This window comes from Biomphalaria glabrata, chromosome 13, assembly GCF_947242115.1.
Source record: "Biomphalaria glabrata chromosome 13, xgBioGlab47.1, whole genome shotgun sequence".
Lineage (NCBI taxonomy): Eukaryota > Metazoa > Mollusca > Gastropoda > Planorbidae > Biomphalaria > Biomphalaria glabrata.
This window is the reverse complement of record NC_074723.1, coordinates 155,001-174,860: the sequence shown is the minus strand read 5'-3', so window position 1 is coordinate 174,860 and position 19,860 is coordinate 155,001. Positions and strand designations below refer to the sequence as shown.

At 35.2% G+C, this 19,860-nt stretch overlaps 1 pseudogene; it reads left to right on the top strand.

Annotated features, from left to right (window-relative positions):
• The first annotated feature begins 15,685 nt into the window (after nucleotides 1-15,685).
• Nucleotides 15,686-19,860, top strand: part of LOC129922268 (THO complex subunit 2-like) — a 7,349-nt pseudogene continuing 3,174 nt past the window's right edge.

Genomic DNA, 19,860 nt, shown 5'->3' with positions numbered 1-19,860 from the left:
TTGGAAGTGGTAATGGATATAAGCAATCCACTACCTATAATTGCTTCCTAATGGCATATATCTCAAACAGCCTTTGACAACCAGTCTAATTCATGTGTGGCTCAATTATGGGTGTGATACTAAACGTATAGAGCAATGAGTACTGTTAATTTAAAGTATCAATATTTATTTTATTCTGGTCATTTTAAGTATAAATATTTTTATATCTATTTATATTCAACTTGAAGGAGATGACACAGAAGTCGACTCTTCGATAATATTATTATAGATCACACAAACTAGTAAGCTTCAGGTTGAAAGGGCTAGTTAGCCTTGGTGAACAGGATACTGTATAGAGACTTCAATTGATGCATTCATGACTACATAACTTATTGAATATAATAGAAATATGGAGTGTCCTGGCTTGGCCTCCGGTCCTCGCATAAAAGAAGGTGATTCATGGTCCCAGTTAAAAATCTTACCTTCCCTAATTTTTATATTAAGGATTAACAAAACTCCCACGGGATGCCAGGAAAGGTTTGAACCCGGGTTTTTCGAGACCACATATCACTAGACAATATCCCACGACCAGGCAGCCATCCGTAGTTTCATAGCTCACACTGCGCAATAATAAATGTGATATATTGTTTATTGCATATATATATGTTTGTGTTTCACATTTTGGTAACAGATTTTCCATTGGCACAGATAAAGGCAAACAACTGAAGACAAGACCTCACTGAATATAGCAGGCCTATATAGTCATAAATTAATAAAATTAAATTAACCATTTAAAAAATGTCCCACTTAATAAAAAAAAAAACATGCTCAAGCCAACGTGAGAATGCTTAGCCTACGTAGATCTATATCTGACCAGGTTTTAACATCAGTCGGACTCGCAGTCTATTTACTATTTCGGCAGGGAGGGGTAAGGATGAAAATGTCTTTTTCCCCCTAGAGTTAGTTCTTATAATGTAATGATATCTAAATGATTGTAGGTGTAGACATAGATTAATTATATATGTTTCGGCACAACACCACATATCTATGCAAAGATGTGTGTTACTAGCATTGTTGCACAATAAAAAAAATGTATTTAGTATTTATATACATTTATTTGTGCTCCCTTAGATTAAAATCTGTTAAGAAGAGATCTACATGCTTGACTAATCATGTCAGTGTGTGTCGCCTGCAATGACTACTAGCAACAAACACTATCGCGTGGTCGTCTTGTTATGACCGTCTACACGTAGCCTACTAAAGTTCTAGGCTAGCCTTACACTGACCAGTTTGTTAGAATCAGTCGGACACACGATCTATTTACTTATTGGGACAGAGAGTAAATGAAAATTTTACTTTTTTCTCGACTTAGTTATCCTAATGCTTTTAGATCTATATAGCTGTACCAGTGACTGTCATATAGCTATGGACTAGGCCGTGACAAAGCTAAACAGCCACCGTAAGAATGAAGTAATAAAAAATTATATCTCCTCATGAACTCAATGACCTCTTTGGCGCACCGCAACAAACACATCACATCTCTGAGATCCAGACTGCGGCCCGTCTCCTCCTTCCTGGTGAGTTGGCCAAGCACGCTGTCAGTGTGGTAGCCAAGACCTTCACCAAGTACACCAACAGCAAAAAAAGTTTTATAACAATAAGTCAAACAAAAGCCCTTTTCATTTAACACATGCTATTTTTAGTGCCTCTTCTTGTTCACAATTAGATAATTGCCTATCCGATCGAGTCTCTTTTGATTTATCCACGTCATACTCTGTTAAAAAAAAATAAAAGAAACTTGGTTTGAACTCTAAAATAGAACTTTCCCCATATGAAAATTATAGATCTATTGTATTATCTATATATATATATATATAATTCTCTTCTTCCATTAAAAAGGTCAAACAAGAAGTAAAGGAAAGATCACTCTCTTATTTCTGCGGATAGTCACCCCGCGAAAAAAAAACAAGAGGGGGGGGGGAGAGAACACGTTTTCACAGCTCGCTACGGATGGCTGCGCGCTGGACTGTCAAACCCTGCCCGCTCCCATCCCATGTGGGAGGTTTGGACTAGGAAGTAAACTATCGTCAGCTCTGAAGGAACATCCGAAACATGTAAAACATTTTACAAACACTAAATAGCAGGGCCGGACTTATGCATTTTGGGGCCCTATTCGAAACGGATTTCGCGGAGCCAAGTGTGGGTAGGGAAGCGGTTAATAAGTCAAATTTAAGAGTTTGTATTAGAAAATAAATTCGTCTATGCATTTTATTCATTCTTTACTACGTACAGAATTACTTTACGAGCCTTGCGTGTAGCAAAGTCATACAGTATATCATAATAATTCTGTTTCCCACAAAGATCCCGTTCAATAGCAAGAATTACCAAATGTTTCAATCTATCTTTGAGAATTGTTGACCTCAAGTAATTCTTCAATAGTTTGAGGCGCGAGAAGCTATTTTTACCTGATTACACAATTATGACTAATGCATAATGCCGTTGTTATTAATAGCGCGTAGGATTGACGTTTTCCATATTGAATGACACCCCAAAATGACTTTTTTTTTTCAATGTATTTCCGTATATTTTAAGGACTTTTTCGTATATTTTGCAATTTCGGGAGATTTCCAGGAGCTCATGGTAAATCGACAGGAGTGAGCGGGATATCTGTTTTAAGTTATAAAATGGTTTAATTTAATAATTTATACACCTTGAATTAGCGCGGGTTCCATTAAAGTGCGGATCCTTCGGTCATATAGGTTGCAGTGGCCTAAGACCGGCCCTGCAAAATAGCGGCGTATGCTATGCAGCCGGTCGACTAGTTTATTATATTTGTCGAATGTCATACCCAAACAAAGGGCCTTCTTAAATGTTGCTAGATATTTTCTCCAAACATATAATGACATTTCATGTATTACAAATGTTTTTATTTATTTAAACTTCGTTTCATCTTTTAAAAAGAAAGAGCAATTTGGGTGCTGGTCCTTAAAGTGTGTGTAAAGATGCGGATGTGTAGACAAATGGCTTTGTGTGGATGAATGCAACAACACACTGGATAAAGAGTATGATTCTGATAGCGGTTAGTACATATACATGTGAAAGAGATGGTACATAGGTTGACCATTCTAGATTGCTTGAATGTGAAAGACGACTATATCAACACTCCCCAATGGAGATTCACATATACAAGTATCTCATTAAAACCGATAACAAAATAGTAAATACACCCATACACATAGTACTCGGGCGCCTAGGCTAATACTGCAATTTATGTAATAATATTTGAAGGACTACTTCATAGAACAACTAATTCCTATATAAATCATAATATTCATAGCAACGGATGATAAACCTGAAAAAAAATAAAAATTCCAAGTGTGTTTGATGATTCCAGCAATACATATTTATTGCTATTTTAATTGGTTTAAATTTGAATTTTATCAATAAAAAAGATAGTTTATTGATAACTTAACATGTAGTTTTAAATTACTTTTCACTCTTCCACTTACTACATTTAGAAATTTGTTGATTTTTAAAAATGTTTTTGAATTTATAAAAATTTGCAAGTTAAGCAGGGGGTCTACCGAAAACCAGAAAACATGGCAAGGGGTCTACGAGACAAAAAAAAAATTTGGGAACAACTGCTTTACATCTTCTACTTTAATCACATAAACTCACTCACTAATGATGAATTGAATGGGAGATGGATGTAAATGATAATCATTTGTGTGACCAAAGCTACACAAATCATTTAGAGAACAGAAAAATTGCATTCTACGTGGATTCTTAGGACGCCCCTGCTGAGTCCACCCAACTCTAATGGGTGCCTAACATTAGTTGGGGAAGGTAAAGGCGGTATACCGTTGTATTGGTCATATAAAACCCTCGTTGAAACAGTCGGCCATTGAAATAGATGAGCTTTAACATCATCTACACCTCCCTATCAATAGCAAGGTCTGAAATGGGTAGGCTACCTATTAGTTGTTTTGCAATTTAAGATTGAATGACACGTTTCATTAACTAAGTTCCAAAACTATAAAGTTTTATTTTCATTGTCCTCCTTTTTAAGGCTTTGTCCTTCTTTCTGTGCTCCTAGGGATTGCATGTATATAGTGACCCTAATCTAGCCGGCAGTAGCCAGACATATTTTTAAAAAAAATATCATACTCAATTATCTTATAATAAAGGACCAAAGTATTAAGTCTTATGTAACAATCTCTTGTTTACTTCTACTATAATGAACTGGGTTGCTATAAAAATACTTCTTATTTTATATTATGAATTACAGACGTTTCTCAAAAATATAATTACGTCCTAATCAAATACTTGTGTTAATCTAGTTACGCATGTTAATTAGGAGCATCCGCTAAACTCTTTCCACCGTCACCATATTGTAGTAACTTCAGTGGCGGACTGAAAGGGTTAATGTGTGTGCGGCCTACTGATACATGAGACTTTAGCCAATCACACAGGTCTAGGGCTGTTGAATAAGGGGACAGTACTGCTAGTGCACGGAAGTGTGACCTGTGCTGAGGTCATGTGACAGATAGTCTTTACGGGGAGAGACTCGGTGTGTAAAGAAAGGACAGTTGAGTCCAGGACAGCAAGAGAAAAACTGCGCAGTACCTTGAGAGTCCTCGAAGATGTAGCTGTGCGAGCTAGAGAGACTTGTAGGGATTAGTTAGGCAGTTCTGTTGTGAAGAAAAGCATTTCAATTAGTGTAGCCAATTGTGTTTATTGGCTGTTGTTGATGTAATTTGTCATTAAACCGCCACTTTGTTTATTGAAGCTTTTGTAGTCAAGTTGTTTTAGATGTGTTGTGTTGTTGGCAGTGTTTGCAAAAGGCCTGATAGAGTAGATCGTAACAATATAAACACACACACATACACAATCCATATTAAGGCCACCAAGTCAAAACAAAATAAGCGAAAAGTTTCGCTAAATACTCAGAACGTGCGAAGTGTTCCTTTAAGGAAAAAGTTTGGGAAACACTGCACTAGAGACACAATAGCGCTGACTTTTATCTAGGTTTTCTTTCAGTGGACAGTGACTTGAAATTCCCATCGCTTAAAAATTAATATATGAATACTTTTTAAAAAAAAAAAAACTACAAACTTTTTGACCAGACAGACAGAGTTGATATAAGCTTTGTAAAAACAATAGACCTCATTCACCAATCGTAAACAAACAACATTTAGCACGTGTCGCTCTATCTCTTCTATATAATTTACGATCTCATGTTTAATTCATGATGGTTGTCACGTGACAGTTTTTTCCGTTGTTTTATCAATAAGATCACGTGACTAAATGTTGTTTGTTTACGATTGGTGAATGAGGTCCATTGGGGAAGGGGAGGGGGAGTATTTGAAAATCCCCACGGACCCCCCCCCCATTGGGAGGGCACCCAAATTAGTGTGTTTTTTTATATAAAAAAAAAAAATATTACGCAAAATGCGGAGGCCTCAAAAGAGGTCAAGCCCTGGGCCCCCCAACGATGAAAAATTCCTAGCTACGCCCCTGGTGGCCGCCTGTTCGAGCGATATGCACTTCAATGCTCGTCGTCAATGACGTCATCCCCCGACGTCACGCATGAGGTTTGGCCTGGAATGAATGATCTTCATTTCGAAAGAAGTGTCCGAAACTTTAAAAAAAAAACCACATCACTTACACAATAGACCTGTTTTTTTACAAAGCGTATACCAAATCTTGTCTGTCTGGTAAAAAGTTTGAACACATTTCTCCCATTCCCATTCTTGGATCAAGTTGAAACTTTAGCACAATTATTCTTTGGCGAAGAAAATACATGAATCAATAACAAATTTGTACTGGGGAGGGGGGCGTGGTGGCATATTGGTTAAGCGCTCGGCTTTGTGAAGACTGGGATTTTGAATTTCGGTCCACCCAAATCTAATGGTGACCTGACTAAATTTGGGAAAGTAAAGGCGGTTGGTCGTTGTGCTGGCCACATGACACCCTGCTCGTTAAAAGTTGGCCATAGAAACAGATGACCTTAACATCATCTGCCCCATAGATCGCAAGGTCTGAAAGGGAAAATTTCCTTTTACAATATTGAAATTTATAGTTGCGAATGTGGAGTTCTTCCCCATACCCTAGAAAAGCTTTTTAAAAGTATTTTCATATTTTGCCTTTTTTATGTTCCTATTCTTGTCCAGATAGTGTAAAGCTTTTGATAGTGTCGACAGAGAATCTATCTGGACTGTAATGAGACATTATGGGATCCCCAATAAAATAATAACCATAATCAAGAACCCTTATGATGGTTTCACCTGCCAAGTAACCCACTGTGGCAAGCTGTCAGAGTAATTTCCAGTCACAACAGGAGTCAAACAGGGATGTCTTCTTTCACCACTCCTGTTCCTTCTAGTACTGGATTGGGTCACAAAAGAAGCCTACTCTAACGCAGGGAAAGGAATCCAATGGACTCTCACACAAAAGCTGGAAGATCTGGAATTCGCTGATGACATAGCCCTATTATCACACAGACTACAGGATATGCAAGAAAAGGTCACAGCTTTAAGCGAAGTAGGAAAAAAGAGTAGGCCTCAAAATAAACCACCAAAAAAACTAAAGTACTTAAAGTAAACAATAAACAAAGTGGAGACATAGTTTTGGATTCTCAGACAATAGACCAAGTAGAAAATTTTATATACCTTGGGAGTGTAGTCAGTATATCAGGTGGAACAGATGAAGACATTAAACGCCGTATAAATCTAGCATGTCAGACATTTACACAGCTAAAACCAACCTGGAAATCTCCTTACATCTCAAACAAGACTAAATTAAGAATCTTTAACTCTAATGTCAAGGCTGTCCTACTGTATGGTTCTGAAACATGGAGAACAACTGAAGCCACAACAAAAAAAATACAGACCTTCATCAACAGATGCCTGAGAAATATCCTAAAAATACACTGGTATGACAAAGTAGAAAACACCAAACTGTGGGAGATGAGTGGACAGAAAAATATAGAAGTGCAGATCTTAGAGAGGAAGTGGAGATGGATTGGTCACACCCTTAGAAAAGATACCAGCAACAGAGTTAGGCAGGCCTTAGAGTGGAACCCCCAGGGAACAAGACGCAGAGGAAGACCAAAAAGAACATGGCGACACAGTGTACTTGAAGAAGCAGAGAAGACCGGGAAGAGCTGGGACACCATCAAAAAGCTAGCAAGAGACCGTGGAGAGTGGCGTGTTTTTGTCGAGGCCCTATGTTCCATGAGGAACTCAAAGGAGTGATGATGATGATGATTCTTGTCCAGATAGTGTATCCAGTACTTCTGAAAGACCTTTTTGTTCCAGGTAATTTGCATTGCTGACGAGGAGCAAGATCACTCAAAAAAATCTATGTGCGTATTCTGAAAACCAATATGTTCATTACAAACTTAAATTCCTGTATCTAAGTTTATCTATTTATCTATCACAATGATTTTTTCAATGAAAAATCCTTTTTAAACGAATCATCTGAACATGTTAAAATGTGGGTAAGTTAATAGCGTACACAAATTCTACGTTCAAACTATGTCAGCATAGTCTAGGGCCTGGCCTAGACTATTGATCAATATTTGTTTTATTAGTATTCCTTCTTATTTAGATCGATCTCAAATTACATAATTCGAGATCATTTAAAATTTAGAGCATTTAAAGCGAAGACCAGAAAGTGAGAACTTAAAATTATAAATATGAATTACAAAAAAGATTACTTCCGCAAGAAGTTTATCTTATTGACGTCTGAAACACAAACATGACAGCTATAGAGTCAATATTTAACCATTTGACTACTAGAGTGGCCGGGATACGCCGCTACTGGTAGTCAACTAGCCGGAGGAAATTCCAGCTACCCGTCGCCTCAGCGTGGCCCTCCGGTGGAAACGTCTAGTGATGGAAACTAGACAGTCTAAGTACGTGTAGCGAACCAGGCCCGGCCGGGCTTCCCTGGGTGAGCTTTTGTTTGTTTTTTTCTCTCACTCGGGGTTGGGATGGAAAAAAACGCCCGGAACCCAGTCCAAAAGTCCGTCACGCCGTTCCACAAGGGGGCCGTCATCAGTGTCCCGTTAGCTGGAGTGGCGGTCCTTGCACGGAACAGTGGCGGTTACAGTATAGGAATATGAGACAAGCTCCCCAAGTTAGCACTGTTCTCGGCCACTTGTAACGAGTGGGGCCCAGGAACGGGGACGGTGCGCTGTGTACACGTCACGGTCCGGTCTGGCCCAGTCAATTGATATGGCCGTCTACCGTTGGGAGCCCTCAGACCAGTGGCGTAGCTAAAGTGGGGGTAGGAGGGGGTAGCATTTCAAAATCCCCCCGGGTCCCTACTTGAGGGGGTCCCCCAAATTAGTGTTTTTTTACATTGAAAGTTTAATATTAAGCAACTGCAGGGGCCCCCAAAGAGGCCAAGCCCCCGGGCCCCCAATCGATGAAAAATTCCTAGCTACGCCCCTGCCTCAGACAGGACAGAGGTGAAGAGCCCTACGTCCAGGCCTGGTAGTTAGATAAAAGCCTTTCTAACCACCAATGGGATAATGGCGCCTACGGCGCCGACGCCCTTCTGGACTTCACTGTAGGTAGACAACTAGAGCGTGACCGATATGTCGAAGGCGCCGATTAGAGTCGCCGATTTTGGGTTGTTTCGTTTACGCACGCACTGCTAGTTTTTAAATAACTATTTAGACGTCTATACCTTTACTAACTCTGACCTAGAAGAGCGATAGTGAAGCTATTTTTAGGTGCTTATGATTATCTCAAATATCTGCATTCTGCAGCATGTTGGAATGGATTTTTTGAAAATTACGTTTTTCTTTGCTAGCCTTCAAAATGAAACATATTTAGGCTTATGTGTAGGCTTTAATAGAATAAGATTCTAATGGGAATATTAATGTTTCAGCTGTAGAATATGGATATAAATAATGATTGGGGTAAGTAATTCTAGTAGTAGACTTAACTTCTTAAGACACTTAAGTGACTTAAGTCACAAGTTAAGCTCATTCACCGACATTTTTTATGTTCTAATTTGTGTATCTCCGTAAAAATTAGACCTAAAAAAATACTGATTGTATCTGTGAACTCCTCATCCATTTTTCTTAAAAAGTAGACATGTTTTATTCTATTACTACTCATAGTTAAACTTATATTTGATGTTAAAATGGGTCAGGTTGATGATTTCAAAAGCTTAAATTATCGAACACTTTTTTAGCTTTATCTTATCTTATCGAACATATGAAGAACTTATCGAACACACGAGAAGTATGGTGTTTTAAAAGTGTTATAATCCTAAAATTTTGTGAAAAGTATGGTGTTTCAAAAGTGTTATAATCTATATTTTTTTTATTTATATCATTTTCTTTTTACGCCATGTCAAGAAAGACAGATTTTTTGTCATTTTCAAATGGTCCACATCGAAGGAATCTATCACTGATCAGCTCTTCTTAGAAACTGACGGTGCTAAGCCCAGTAACGCATTACCGTAGTACTTATTTAGGTCTAAGCTATTTTGAGACATAAGGCCATTAATAAATTAAATCCAGATATTATTTATTTGAGGGAGAGCCTAATAAGCTTTGGTAGCCAATAGATAATCCCGCCCTCCCCAAGTCATTGCAGGACACAACAGTTTACTTGGTTGACCTAAAAACAAAACATACGGTACGCGGCCCTACGTAACTAGCCGCCGATCTAGCACGCTCAGTGTATGTAACAGCCTAAAAGTCAGTGCTAGATATTTTTCGATCTGGGCGGGGAGGGGGGGGGTGCTGAAAAGCGATGGTAGCTTGCAAGCTGTGTTACCTATAGATGTAGATAAATCCGCCCTCCCTAAACCACCTGATTGACCAAAAAAAAAAAAAAACAACGTATTTTAGAGCACGCTTAGTATTTGTCACACACACACACAAACAACATAACTATATATACTACGTATCTATCATGCCTAGTGTTTGTGACCGTAGGTACTCGACTGATGGCTCCTCCCCCTTTCCCCTCAACATTGTTCTTACTACAACTTGAACAATGTTTTGGGGCTGTGTTGATGGCCTGGTTTACACCTGTGTGTTACGCTATCACTGACCATTTTTTTTTGTTGTGTGTTAGTCTGGTGGCTGCGTTTGGATTGAGTCTTGAAATTTACGTTGTTACTTTGCACTGAAAAAGTGTGAATGTTGGAGAGTGGAAGCGCGGGTAAGGGGGTGTAGGCAGAATAAGAGAGTGGTTAAATGCGTTATTGTTATTATTTTTGTGTATTTGTGATGTTTCAAAGGAGTGTCTTTGTAGCGCATTAATATATATATATATATATATATATATATATATATATATATATATATATATATATATATATAAATAATTTTATAGACCCGGCGCCACACGTCTAGATCGAGAAGCACAACTGACTCTATGTATTTGAGGCTGACGTCACATTCTAATGGTCGATCAATTATTGATGATCTCTGGATACAGTGTCTTGACTGTTTCTCTCCCCCACCCCCCCACCCCCGACCTTTTTTTTTTACCTGCCCAAGACAATTTTATTTCAAAATACCATATCTGCATTATATACCTCCCCCTTTGCCCTTTCGTTTTATTAATATCTCTTCACATCAAGCACATGCGCTAGGTATTGGTTTATAACACATAATTCAGAAGTTAATAGAATGGGGCAAATTCAGAAGTTAATAGAATGGGGCAAATTCAGAAGTTAATAGAATGGGGCATCTGAAAAAGAAACAACAACTGAATACATTCCACTGTGTTCCTCCCCGCCGTGGGGCATTGATACTATTAGCATCTAGCTATAATATATGTGTCATAAAATCAAGCTTTTAAAATGGGTACAATTAGTGCATATATCGATGTAAATCTATTTACTTAAAAAAATATAGCACATTTACGGTAAACCACAAATAACTGATACAAATTGTAACATATGATTAATTTATATCTGTACTTTGCATTACATTATTTAAAAAAATAACAATTAAAAAATATATAATTTAAATATTTTGTCTTCTTTGGGTTATATCCCTTTGATGTTTATTTTTAACATTAAAATGGCGTTCGATATCTTACGAAGCTGAGATTGCTTATATAAAAACTGCTATTATCGAACACCCCCTTTTTAAACCTCAATTTTCATGTTTAGGTAACAAAGGACACTTTCAAATAAATAGTTGTAAATATTTCTCAGCCTAATTAGAAGCGTATTATATAGTTTTTTTGAGCTGAAGCATCATTAGCATTAAAAAATACCCTTAACCCGAGACTCACTCCACTCTTCCCAAGAGTTAAAAAAATGTGAAATTTTTATACCAATATTACCAATGCACTTTGAATATAAGTAAAAAAATGATCCTCGGGTGAAAATGAAACTAATTATAACTTAACTATAAAGAAATGGACGATGCACAATAAGAATGGACTAGTTTCTTTATAATCATCGAAATAAAGGTGAATTTTAAAAAATACAATGGGGTGTTCGATAAGTACCTTAAAACGAAGGTGTTCGATAGATGTAAGTTACTCTAGTCTGACTCTGACTAGACTACTAGACTCCTATAGAACTATAGAGTATAGAGGTCTATAATAAGTACATCTCTATTACTATATAATAAATAAATAATAGACTATAGAGATAGACTAGATTTAGATGAAGATTCAAGATCTAGACTATACTAGATCTAGAGACGAGTAAACTAGACAAACTAGAATCTAGATCATCATAGTAGATCTAGATTTCCAGTAGAGACAGTAGAGTCTAGAGTCTATATCTAGATCTAGAAAAAATCTAGAACTAGATCTAGTTACTAGAGTTAACTAGACTAATATAGAGTTTCTAGTAGCAATTTGGGTAGCAATTTGTATAAATTTGTTGAATTTGTCTCATTAACATTTGACAAATTTGAGACCAATTTTTTTTAGTAGTGAAAATGAATAAAAAAATTGATGCTAGATGAGTAGATCCAGTATTGAATATATGTTAGAATAGATCTAGTGAAATGGGAGATTGGAAGGCAACTAGATCTAGAGCTAATCTAAAATAATCTAAATTATATGACGTGATATTTTAATGTTTTTGAGCTCTGCAGTTATGGAATGTTTTTGACATTTTTGCTATGTTTTATTAGATCTAATTATTTTTTTCCTGTGAATTTAGTCATAAAATTGATTTTTTTAAAATATCTGATATAGAGTTATATATCCCTTCTCTTAGCCTGTCTTAGGGATAGATAGTTTCTGACAACTGTTTAGTGGTGAAAAGGTTAATATAAAATAGATCTATAATTAGTATAATATAATAATGTATAGATCTCTAGAGATAGATTAGATTAAATAGATTATAGATCTAGATCTATAGAAATCTATACTAAACTGACTAAATGGTATAATACTATTTATAATGTGTATAACATAGATCTACTGACTAGATGACTATATTGTCTAGATCTATAACTAGTTAGTAGTGTAACTATAATTTAATACTATAATAATTTAATAAAGTATGGACTCTATAAGTAGTATAAGTACTATATAACTTATATTATTGTAATTATATAATATAAAAATATAGTATAAATAATATTAATGGACCTCATTCACCAATCGTAAATAAACACATTTAGCCACGGCATAATATTGATAAAACAATAAAAAATATGTATCAGGTGACAGCCACTATAGATGGCATGTACTTTGTATAGAAGATATAGATAATCACGTGGTTAAATGTTGTTTGTTTACGATTGGTGAATGAGGTCCATTAACTATATTATAATTTTATTTAGTATGAAAAAAATATAGTATAAAATAGTAGTATTTTAATTAAGTATAGTCTAGTGACTAGTCTATAGTGACGGTATTGTCAGACAAATAGTATAGACAGATACTCAGATAGTGTGAGATAGATACTATTTTAGTATTATAATTAAGTATAGTCTAGTAACTAGTCTATAGTGACTATACTCAGATAATAGTATAGACAGATAGTGTGAGATAGTCATAGTATTATTAGTATAATGATTATGATAATAATGACTATTGTGATTTTCTAGATCTATAGTAATATATTTTATATAATAATAAATTATAATAGATCTGTTATAATCTAGATCTAGAGTAGTTTATGCTATTCGGACACCTATAGGCCAAAATTTCAAAGTTTGACTTTGACAGCTCATTATTTGACAATGGTTTGACTTAGAAAAGAAATAAGTATCAAAATCTTCTTTAGTTTAAGTTTAAGGAGAATAAGGATGACTACTTATATTTGTACCCCTAACCTATATTTGTTATTATATTTAAGGGCAAAGAGGCCATGTGTTTTCATTTAATGCAGACAAATTTGACTCACATTGTTTTATTCCGGAGACCATAATTTATTTCAGACAGTCTCTATATTTAGGCATTAATATTAACTAAATTTTTGTTTTTTGTTTATTAATTTAATACATTTCTAATACAGATGATCTTTTGTAGAATAGTACAGGTTAGGATAGCCATTCTTGCCTAAAAAGCTGAATCCTCTATATTCTCTCTCTATAAATCTATCTAGTAGGTCTAGATCTAGGCATTTAACTACATTCAATGTACCAAGCTCACTACAAACATTTGCCCATTTATTTTCTATAAAAAAATAACAACAAACAAACAAATATAATATAAGATCATTAACATTGATGTCCAAAACTGGCTGTCTGAAATAAATTTGGGTAAGAAAATTGTAATTTAATTCAAACACCCTATTATTTTTGTTGTATAAAATAAAACAACTTGGCTTATGAATCAAATAAAATAGCTCCAAAAACAGAATAAGTATTGCCGGGCTCATTAGCATAGACTAGACTTAGCCAACCAAAAAAATATTCTCTTAATCCTAGGAAGAGGTAAAGTCATCTGGGTAACATAAAAAAAAAAAACCTGATGTAGACATTTGAAATTCTTTTTTCTTACATAAAAAGACAGCTAATATTACTTCAACCTAACACAGGTGTTCCGTGTTACATCAAAATAGGCCATTTTATGTACTTTTTCACACATTTTCTACAATTTTAAAATTCCACTATTAGATTTTCAATCTCAAAATATCACAATTTATAAATTAACCATTTCTAATTGCAATGAAAAGAAAATAGTGACATTTTTATTCGAATTTTTTTAGTTATAGACTTTATAGTGAACCAATACCTATTTGTCACCAGTACTGGAGAAACACTCATATATAAAATAAGATATAGGTTGGGGAAAGCATAAGTGGTGGTTGCTTTTTTCTGTTTTCATGACACCCTTGTTAACCACAGGTCAAAGAAACAAATGACCTTAACATCATCTGTCCTCATAAATCACAAGATCTGAAAAGGGGTACTTTACTATAAACATGCTAATTAAAATTAAACATTTTAAGTCATTTCTTCTAACTGGTTCATTGAAATACAATGTTATAAATCTTTTCTTGCCATTCTAGATTCAGGAAATCTTAGCCACATACAAAGAGTTGACTGAGGTAAAGACTACAGTCTGTGTCTATCTAACAACAAGAAGCATGTAATTGTATGTGCTACAAGCTTAGCCCCTGACAGTCTGATAGAGTTCCTGAATGAGTTTTATGGTAATCCTAACTTAGAGGTAAGGCCATTGCTTAAACATACAACCAGTGTATAATAAATAGAACTTTAAAAGAGTTGTAATAATAATAATTTATTTATAAAGCACTGTTAACAAACAAAATGTAGGCTCAAGGCGCTGTAATAACATTACAAACACAAACACGACAATTACAATAAAAAACTAATCTAAAAAAATTTTAAACAAGTAGGTCTTAATGTTCTTCTTAAAAGTGGTATAGCATGTTGTCTGTCTGAGATCAATGGGGAGTGAGTTCCAAACCTTTGGTCTGTGCACTGAAAAATCCAGCAGACCGTAGCTTTTGAGGGAGAAATGTTGCACCACTAAAAGCATTGAGTCCATTGAGCCTCTCATAAAATAACAAAACTGCTACAGATAGGATGAGGTTGCCTCAGCTTGGGAGTCATTGTACAGAAGATTGTCCATATTTCAAAAGAAATTGGACTGAAAACTTGATTAGTTGTAAAGAAAAAATTTAACCCAAGAAACTTAAAAATGTTTCATTCAGCTATCAGAATGCTTAGCCTTATATACCTTTTTTTTTCAAAAATAGAGATGTAATTCTGCTGTGTCCCTGTGAGTTGGAAACCAGAAAGCAAGTCATCTACTAGTGGTGTAATAGAGTCATATACATCAAGGGATGAGCACTAAAAGATGTGGACCTGATGTGGTGTCGTGAAGCTTTTGCTTTCTTCTTTTGGCTGTTCGTTTAACACAAGACAAATCACAGACTGTAAGATTTTTTTTTCCATTTTATGTTAGATTTTTGTTTTAAATTTCTTTTTAAGATTGACTTCATGTTTCTTCACTCAACCTAATGTACGTAAGACTGTCTGAACATTTGATTCCATGAGTGGTACTCAGACATTGGTCTTTAAATAAAGCTTGCAATAATCTCCTGGTTAACTGACCACACAAATTGCAGTCTCACTTCAAAACTGAATGATGCAAACATATTACATATATAAAAGCTGTTTCTGGGGTTACTGGTTATTGCCCTGGTTGTTACAGTCACTTATTTTGTTTAAATAATTCACTAATTTCTCTCATAAAATGTGGACCCCATGTTTAGAACTGAAATGAATAGTACAACATTCTGTTACAATGGGTTATTAAAAACTTTTAAATATAAAGATCATGAATAGATTAAATGAAAAATTACTTTTCAACACTTTTTAAACCAAGCTAACACTGCATACAGTTATAGCCTGAGTGTGTATCCATATGAGATAAGGTGAGAGAGCTAATGTTGCTACATCTGTAATTATCTTATGATCATGGACACTTGTTTTTATCGAAGTGGGCGTCATCTTTTAGATTTTTGTGTGTGCCTCCCTTTAGCAATAACATTTTTCTTGTTGCCCTACCTAGAAAATGTGTTGCCCACTTAGAGGCTTAATGAAAGCAAAAAAAACACAACTTTCTTTTACAATTCAGATATCATCTCTATGGGACATGGAAAAATGAGAGTTTTTTCTTGTATCCAATACTTATCAGTACAAGAGCAGATTGTCTGGATAGAGCCCAATACATCATGAAGTAAGTCTAAAACTTGTGTTCTGAGATGTTTAGACAATTATTGCCCTTGCTTTCTCTTGTATTTAATCCTAACACTGCCATGAACTGCCTATAGTTTGTGTTTATAAATAGGATTCTCAATTAAATTGAGATACTTAATTCGAAAATTCATAAATCATAAAGTTAGGGTAGACATGTTTTTAAACAATCTCCTTTTTTTTTTCTGTAGGCGTCTTTCTAAAGAGACGGTGAAACCCTCTGGTCGACAGTTAGGCAAGTTGAGTCATAGTAATCCTGGCATTGTATTTGAATATGTGAGTATATGCATGTATATTTTTTTCTTACAATTTATTTGTCGCTGTGTAAGGATCATCATATCCATTGTAAAATATCTTTTAGATTTTTTGATTGAGTAAATGTTCTACTAATTTGTGATCACTATCTTTAGATTTTGAACCAGATCCAGCGGTATGATAACTTGATTGGTCCAGTAGTTGACTCCCTCAAGTACCTGACAACTATTTCTTATGACATGTTAACATGTATCCTTTAAAGTGGTCTGGATGTTCTTTAACTCTTCAAGTGTAATTTAATGTTGTAGTCATTTACTACAATAGTTTGAAAAGGGCTTTCAATTGTTGCATAAATTTTTCCCCTAGATGTATTGAATTTCCTGATTTTTTAATTTTTTTTCAATTTATTTTACAGAGAAAAAAGTGTTGTTACAATACTGTTCTTTAAAATATTTTTCCTTATTATTATGACATGGAATAATCTCTAGTTTTCCATTTTATGAGTTTATTTATTCTGTTTGGTGAAAATAATGCATACATTCTATTTTAAAAATGTCAAACAATTAAACATGAATAATAGATAATACTTAATGATCCTTACATTAGAAAAAGTTTGTATCATTGAAGCCATTGCTAATCCAGAGAAAGACAGGATGAAAACAGATAACATGAATATCTCACTCTGGCTCCAAAGTAATACATTTAGTTATTTTTAAATTGTCTTAATAGTTTTTTTCATTATAAATTAACATTCAATAACTTGTGTTCTCATAATATTAACCTCAAGAATAAACCTTAATGTTTAATGTTTTCATTCCAATGTCAGGTCTTGCCAACTTTGCTGGAGCTATTTGTCATAAATACCAAGTAGAGTTGACAGGTATCTTGCAGTATGTGGCCAATCAACTTAAAGCAGGCAAAAGGTAAAAACTAGTTTTAATGAAATATTTTTTGGAGCATCATCCCTAGCATCACTTGAATGTAAATTTGTAAAAGAATTATTGACACAGCTATACATTGTATGCTATACATTGTATTTCTAGCATTGATCTACTGCTCTTGAGAGAGGTGGTGCGAAAAATGGCTGGGGTGGAAATCTCTGAAGAAGTCACAGATGATCAGTTGGAAGCAATGGCTGGTGGAGAGCTGGTCAGACAAGAGGTACAGTTCATCTCAAGTAATAGTGTCGTTGAACATGCAGAATGTACAATCTTATTATACTCATGCATTTTGTGTACTTTACAGGGCAGCAACTTTTCTCAAATTCGGAACACAAAAAAATCTTCTACTCGCTTAAAAGACACATTGTTAGAGCACGACCTTGCCTATCTTTGTGCTTGTTGATGTCTCAGCAGAGAGACAGCACTGTATTTGCTGAAGATGTCAAGAAACATTTAAAACTAGTTGGAAAACTCTATGATCAGGTAGGCAATGGCACACATTTTCATTAACTTCATCAAATGTGTTCATTTGTCTGTATATAATTCTTTTTCTATGTAAAATTATAGCTTTTATATAGTGCTACTTTCATGCTATATAGCAGGCTCAGAGTGCTATGGTCCAATTTCATTTGTGGACCAGTGGGAGGGGATGGGGGTATCTGGGAGAAGGTTTTTCTATGCTGCCTTTAGTCTGGTTTTGAACCTCGAGCCCCCTTCATAGGTAGCCAGGCCAAGTTCAAGCGTACTTAGCCTCTTGACCACACTTCCTTATTAATCTTTTCCTGCACTTGTAATTATTTTGACATTGTAGCCAAGTAAAAAGAATTTAAAAAAAAAGAGGGTGTCTGGGAGAAAGTTTTGTGCTTCCTTTTTATTTGGGCGCTCAGCAAACACAACTCGATCACATGTCAATATAAAAATTTCCTGATGTACATTGAGATTCAAACTTATGCCCCTTGTTACATGTCCAAGCAGTTCATGCCACTCAACCTCACAGCCCATCTTAGTTGTTAGTGACAGTGGAAAATGTGACAAGAAAGTTTCCTCTTCATGCAACTCAGTACAGAAGAGTTTGTGAAGAGATTACCTCCCATTGATGTCTTGTTATCAACCTACCATATCCCACATTCAGCTGCCTTCTTTCTCTCCAAACTTCTCTATGCACATGCTATCAATGTAAGCTTCAAATTGAATTGTCTGCCCAGATTTAGTATAACAATATGTTTCTTAATTTTTTTCTTTGAAAAGCAAATAATTCTTTTCATCTTTAAATTGTTCTTATAATTATTCTTAAGTACTCCATTTTTAAGTTTGGCAGGGTAGTTGATTGATAAAGTGTTGAGCCTTTTGAATCAAAAGTCACAGATTGGGTCTTGGTGAAGCATTATGGTTTTTTACTCTAGATGGGTATGCAGCTACAGCTGGTGAAGTCAAGGTCATTGTGCTAAGCCACACTGCATCATCATTTACCATGGAGTCTTTAACTTTCACTTTTTGTTTTTAAAAAAAAAGTTTAATATACTAATGACTGTTGTGCAATACTTAAGAGAGTGAACCCAAGTCTCTACATCTCATTACAGGTCAAATATGATGAACTGAAAAAGTTGAAGGACAAAAAGAATCATAAGGTAGCTTTTAGTATATTGTTCAATCTTTTGTCTTTTTCTACTCATTTTCTTTTTACATAAAACATTTTTTTGTGTCTCTCATTGATTCTAGACCATTTGCTACATTAATGCTTACAAAGAGGTTATGGGACCAGTGGTTGAAGCCATCAAGCCAGTGTTTTCATCTAAAATTTGGGATGACCTGACGTAAGTCTTACATAGCAGCCCAGCTTGATTCAAGAATGAATGATTGATTCCCTTGTGAAACCCAATGAATGTTTCCTTGTTCCAGGCCACAGTTCTACATCACTTTATGGTCACTGTCCATGTATGACTTGTATGTTCCTAAAGGTGCTTATGAGAAACAGATCTTCTGCAGGAAAATCAAATCAGTACAGTGGAAGCTAACAAAGACATGGTACGTAGACTAGATGTGATATAATGTTATTAATTCTGTATACTTCAAGAACATTAAACACATTTAACATTATCATTCCTTTATCATTCTAACCATTTGTGTTGGCAGCCAATAAAAGTTAGCCAGACATTTAAATTAATTGCCACCTCGTTTAAAAAATAAGTAAGTTCCCTTTTCAGACTGCAATCTGAAGGGCAGATGATGTAATTATCATCTGTTTCTATGGCCCACAGCCAGCACAACAACCAACCAAGTCCCAAAATTAAAAATCCCAGTATTCACATAGATTTGAAACAGGAACTCCTTGTTTGAAAGTCAAGCACTTTATCTCTCAGTCACCTTGTTTAGTCTGTCCTTGTTTGAAAGTCAAGCACTTTATCTCTCAGTCACCTTGTTTAGTCTGTCCTTGTTTGAAAGTCAAGCACTTTATCTCTGTCACCTTGTTTAGTCTGTCCTTGTTTGAAAGTCAAGCACTTT